Source organism: Equus asinus, chromosome X (assembly GCF_041296235.1).
Source record: "Equus asinus isolate D_3611 breed Donkey chromosome X, EquAss-T2T_v2, whole genome shotgun sequence".
NCBI classification, from domain to species: Eukaryota; Metazoa; Chordata; class Mammalia; order Perissodactyla; family Equidae; genus Equus; species Equus asinus.
In genome coordinates, this window is record NC_091820.1 from 47,690,645 (window position 1) to 47,696,945 (window position 6,301).

A 6,301-nucleotide genomic window follows, 5' to 3' on the forward strand; every position below is an offset into this window, starting at 1 on the left:
AGGTTCTTCAAGTTCTAGGCCAGAGGCATATACAGGTCCATGACAAAAGGTGCCAGCTTCTACAGGTCCCCCACGTCATTAAAGCTGGACATGGTGATAACAGATGGTTTCCTATTGTCTTGGTGGGTTCCTGTTTGTCCTTGCTCTCTCTCACTTCATGTTCAGCTTTTCTTTCTAACGACTAGCCCTGCCACCTACAGTGACTTCAGGCTCATCTCCATATGGAGAGACAATAGCTTCCATACAGTTCCTTACCAACTTCCACCATTGCCGAAGGTCTAATCCTTATCATAAATCCCAAATTTGGTATCACTTGCAGTCATTCTGCTCTCCTAATTGAACCATAATGGACAGACCCATTTATACTATGATAATGAATTAACCTCAAAACCAGTGGCTTAGCATAACAAAGGTTTACTTTGAACTCAGGTTGTAAGTCCAACGTGAGTCAGCAAGGTGGGTGTTACAGGTGGCTCTGCTCTACATAGTCACTCAGGGACACAGGCCAAAGGACATGCTGGCATCTCAACACTTGGGGTTCCTGATTGCTGAGAGGGATAAAGAGAGGTACTGGAGGGCTCTTAAATGCTTTGCTTCAAAAATGGCAAAAGGTTCTTCTTCAAGCCCTTCGGCCACATGACTCCATTTAGCTCTAAAGGGGACTTGGAAATGTGGAGAAACATATGTATATTCATTGAGCAGTATATGTCTCTGCCACAGTCGGCTCTTCTGTTCACCAAATATCCCTCGCTTCCATGTTCCCTGTAGTGGATGCTTGTAGTGGTGCCCCACCTTGATGCCTTTCACCCAAGCAAGTGCACACATCCCCAGCTGCTCTAAGTGTTGGCCCACAGCTCACAGCTGCTCCCTCTTCTGGAAAGTTGTCCTTGGCCAAAGGAAAGCCTCCCTGAACAGAAGGTGATGCCTCTATCCCTGTGGTGTAGGCCTCAGCCAACGACAGAATGACATAGTGTTCCAAAGGCCATCTCCCTTGCTTCAGAGTGGGACTAATTCTTGTGCTCCAAAACTATTCCATAATATCAGACTGAATTTATTATATACCTACTACCACATTTTTGCTTAGATTTTCCCACTGCCTTATCTTCCTTCCCTAAATTCCTTTATCCTGAGAACATGCCCCTAATAAATCACTTGAACAAGAATCTTAGACTCTACTTCTAGGAAATCTGATCTAAAACATTCCCACACGTAGAACAGCCTCCGCCATTGTCCAAGGGAGCCCACGAAAATACCATCTAATCAATGAGTCTAACTCATAACCCTGCATCTCTGGGTAATAAATGGTAATCACATCGGGACCAGTCCTGGTACTTCTTGGTCTAGAAGACTAACAGAAAGACAAATTATCTGGCCTGCCTTCCAACATACACCTAACATATAATGGCAGGAATAAACATTCCTATTTGGAAAAGGGAAGACGGGAGACACACAGAAGCCACTGGAATGTAGCAATTTCAAAACCCTGCTCTGCTGATGATTGGAGACCCCTGTGCTGAGACTGCAGGACATCCTGATTCTGGCCCTGATTTTCTCTCTATGGGGAACTCCACTGTCCACTGTTCTTTATGGTCCCTGGATCTGCCCTCTGGCGGGTCTTCCTTTTCCGTTATGGTCCTTGCCATATCTGAAGTAGTTACTAAAAAACATATATGCCCTCCTTGAGTCTATATAGCTTTCTCAGCTGCCCTTAGAAGATTGGGGATTAAAATTAAAATTAGAAGATTGGTTGTAAGTCTTAAATAGTCAAAGGCTTGTTTTGTTTGTTTTTCACCCAGGCTTGTGGCTTCTCTAGCAGTACAAGACTCTTAAAAGCTTATGAGACTTCTCAATGGGTGAATGAATAGATAAAACGTGGTATATCCATGTAATGAAATATCATTCAAACCATAAAAAGCAATAAAGTACTGACACATGCTACAATGTGGATGAACCTTAAAAACATTATGCTAAGTGATAGAAGTCAGATTCAAAAGATCACCGATTGTATAGTTCTACTTACATGAAATATCCAGAATAGGCAAACCCGTAGAGACATAAAGTAGATTAGCGGTTTCTAGGGGCTAGGAGGAGGAGGGAATGGAAAGTGAGTGCTAATTGGTATGATGTGTCTTTTTGGAGTAATGACAAGGTCCTGGAATTAGATAGCTGTGATGGTTATACAACATTGTGAATATACTAAACCCCACTGAATTATACACTTAAAAAAAACCTTAATACAAACTTACTAGAGTCCTTAATATATGACTAGTCAATTCCATGTAGCACTCACACCCACAGTTCTTTTTGGAGCATAACTAACAGATCTCGCACATTTTTTGGCTGTTTTCTAAATCCCATGTATTTCTTTCTCTTGATTTACTGGTGAGGGAATCTAGAAGACAGAGAAGGCCATAATCTTTTTTCTTTTTAAATTTCTTTTCATTGAGATGACATTGCTTTATAACATTCTATAAATTTCAGGTGTACATCATTATATTGCAGTTTCTGTGGAGACTACATCAAGGTCACCACCCAAAGAGTAATCACCACCCATCACCGTACATATGTGACCTATTACCCCTTTTGCCCTCCTACCTCCGCCTTTTCACTCTGGTAACCAGCAATCTAATCTCTGTATCCATGTGTTTGGTTGTTGTTGTTGTTGTTTTTATCTTCTATTTATGAGTGAGATCATATGGTATTTGACTTTCTCCATCTGACTGATTTCACTTAGCATAATACCCCCGAGGACCATCCATCTTGTCACAAATGGCAAGATTTCATGTTTTTTATAGCTCTGAGTAGTATTCCATTGTGTATAAATACCACATCTTCTTTATCCATTCATCTGTTGATGGGCACCTAGGTTGCTTCCAAGTCTTGGCTATTGTGAATAATGCTGCAATGAACACAAGGGTGCATATATCTTTATCCATTCATGTTTTCATGTTCTTTGGATAAATACCCAGCAGTGGAATAGCTGGATCACATGGTAGTTCTATTCTTAATTTTTTGAGGAATCTCCATACTGTTTTCCATAGTGGCTGCACCAGTTTACAGACCCACGAGCAGTGTATGAGTTCCCTTCTCTCCACATCCTCTCCAACACTTGTTATTTCTTGTCTTCTTAATTATAGCCATTCTGAAGGGTGTGAGGTGATATCTCATTGTAGTTTTGATTTGCATTTCCCTGATAGCTAATGATGTTGAGCATCTTTTCATGTGCCTGTTGGCCATCTGTATATCTTCTTTGGAAAAATATCTGTTCAGATATTTGCCCGGTTTTTAATTGGGTTGTTCTTTTGTTGTTGAGATGGATGAGTTCTTTATATATTTTGGATATTAACACCTTATCAGATATACAGTTTTCAAATATCTTCTCCTAATTGTTACATTGTGTTTTCGTTTTGTTGATGGCTTCCTTTGCTGTGCAGAAGCTTTTTAGTTTGATGTAGTCCCATTTGTTTATTTTTTCTTTTGTTTCCTTTGCCTGGTCAGACATCGTATTTGGAAATGTGCTGCTAAGACCAATGTCGAAGAGCATACTGCCTATGTTTTCTTCATTCAAGTCTTTAATCCATTTTGAGTTAATTTCTGTGTACAGTGTAAGATAATGGTCTACTTTGATTCTTTTCCATGTGGCTGTCCAGTTTTCCCAACAACATTTATTGAAGAGACTTTCCTTTCTCCAGGGTATGTTCTTGGCTTCCTTGTCGAAAATTCGCTGTCCACAGATGTGTGGATTTATTTCCAGGCTCTCCATTCTGTTCCATTGATCTGTGTGTCTGTTTTTGTGCCAGTACTGTGCTGTTTTGGTTACTATAGCTTTGTGGTATGTTTTGAAATCAGGGAGTGTGATACCTCCAGCTTTGTTGTTTTTTCTCAGGATTCCTTTGGCTATTTGGGGTCTTTTGTTGGCCCATATAAGTTTTAAGATTCTTTGTCCTATTTCTGTGGAAAATGTCATTGGAACTTTGATAGGGATTGCATTGAATCTGTAGATTGCTTTAGGAAGTATGGACATTTTAACTTTGTTAATTCTTCCAATCCAAGAGCACAGAACGTCTTTTTGTTTCTTTGTGTCTTCTTCAATTTCTTTCAACAACGTTTTATAGTTTTCAGTGTAGAGGTCTTTCAGCTCTGTGGTTAAATTTATTCCTAGGTATTTTATTCTTTCTGTTGCAGTTGTAAATGGGATTGTATTCTTAATTTCTCTTTCTGCTACTTCATTGTTAATGTATAAAAACACAACTGATTTTTCTCTGTTGATTTTGTATCCTGCAACTTTATCATATTCATTTATTATTTCTAATAGTTTTTGGTGGATTCTTTAGGGTTTCTATATATAAAATCATGTCATTTGCAAGTAGTGACAGTTTTATTCTTCCTTTCCAATTTGGATCCTTTTATTTCTTTTTCTTGCCTGATTACTCTGGCTAGGACTTCCAGTACTACGATAAATAAGAGTGGTGAAAGTGGGCATCCTTGTCTGGTTCCTTTCTTAAAGGGATAGCTTTCACTTTTTCTCCATTGAGTATCATATCAGCTGTGGATTTATCATACATAGCTTTTATTATGTTGAGGTACTTTCTTTCTATATCCATTTTATTCAGGGGTTTTATCATAAATGGATGCTGTATCTTGTCGAATGTTTTCTCTGCATCAGTTGAGATGATCATGTGATTTTTATTCATCATTTTGTGAATGTAGTGTATCACGTTGATTGATTTGTTGATTTTGGACCATCCTTGCATCCCTGGAATAAATCCCACTTGATCACGGTGTATGATCTTTTTAATGTATTGTTGTATTCAATTTGCTAGTATTTTGTTGAGGATTTTTGCATCGATGTTCATCAATGATGTTGGCCTGTAATTTTCTTCTTTCATGTTGTCCTTGTCTGGTTTTGGTATCAGGATAATGCTGGCTTTGTAAATTGAGTTAGGAAGCCTCCCCTCCTCTTCAAATTTTTGGAAGAGTTTGAGAATGATAGCTATTAAGTCTTCTTTGAATGTTTGGTAGAATTCCCCAGGCAAGCTGTCTGGTCCTGGACTCCTATTTTTTGGGAGGGTTTTGATTACTATTTCGACCTCCTTACTGGTTATTGGTCTATTCACATTCTCTATTTCTTCTTGACTCAGTTTTTGGAAGATTTTATGATTCTAAGAATTTATCCAGTTTTTCTAGATTATCCAATTTGCCATCATATAGCTTTTCATAGTATTCTCTTATAATCTTTTGTATTTCTGAGGTGTCCATGGTAGTTTCTCCTCTTTTGTTTCTGATTTTATTCATTTGGGCCTTCTTTCTTTTTGTCTTGGTGAGTCTGGATAACAGTTTGTCAATTTTGTTTATCTTTTCAAAGAACCAGCTCTTAGTTTCATTGATTTTTTTCTATCGTTTTTTAGTCTCTATTTCCACTCTAATTTTTATTATTTCCTTTCTTCTACTGATTTGGGGCTTCATTTGTTCTTCTCTTTCCAGTTCCTTTAGGTGCATTGTTAGATCATTTATTTGAGATTTTTCTTGTTTATTGAGGTAGGCCTATATTGCTATAAACTTCCCTCTTAGTACAACTGTTGCTGTATCCCATAAATTTTGGCATGTCATACTTTCATTTTCATTTGTCTCCAGGTATTTTTGATTTCTCCTTTGATTTCTTCCTTGACCCAATTGTTGTTCAGTAGCATTTTGTTTAATCTCCACACATTTGTGGCTTTTCAGTTTTCTTCTTCTTGTTGATTTCTAGTTTCATACTATTGTGGTCAGAAAAGATGTTTGGTATGATTTCAGTCTTCTTAAATTTATTGAGATTTGTTTTGTGGCCTAATATGTGATCTATGCTGGAGAATGTTCCATGTGCATTTGAAAAGGATGTGTTTTCTGCAGTTTTTGGATAGAATGTTCTGTATATATCATTTTCTTGCCTTATTGCACTGGCTAGAACCTCCAGTACAATACTGAATAGAAGTGACAAGAGTGGACATCATGATCTTAGGGGAGAAACGTTCAGTCATTCACCATTAAGTATGATATTAGCTGCAGTTCTTCTGTAAATAAATGTTCTTTATTGGATTGAAGAAGTTTCTTTCTAGTCTCAATTTGCTGAAAATCTTTACCAGGAATTGATGTTGGATTTTGTCAAATACTTTTTCTGCATGTGTTGAGATTATCATAGAGTTTTTCTTTTATGTTCTGTTAATGTGGTGAAATACACTGATTGAATTTTGAATGTTAAAAATAGTTTGTATTCCTATGATAAACTCCATTTGGTTGTGATGTATGTTTTTATATTATATAT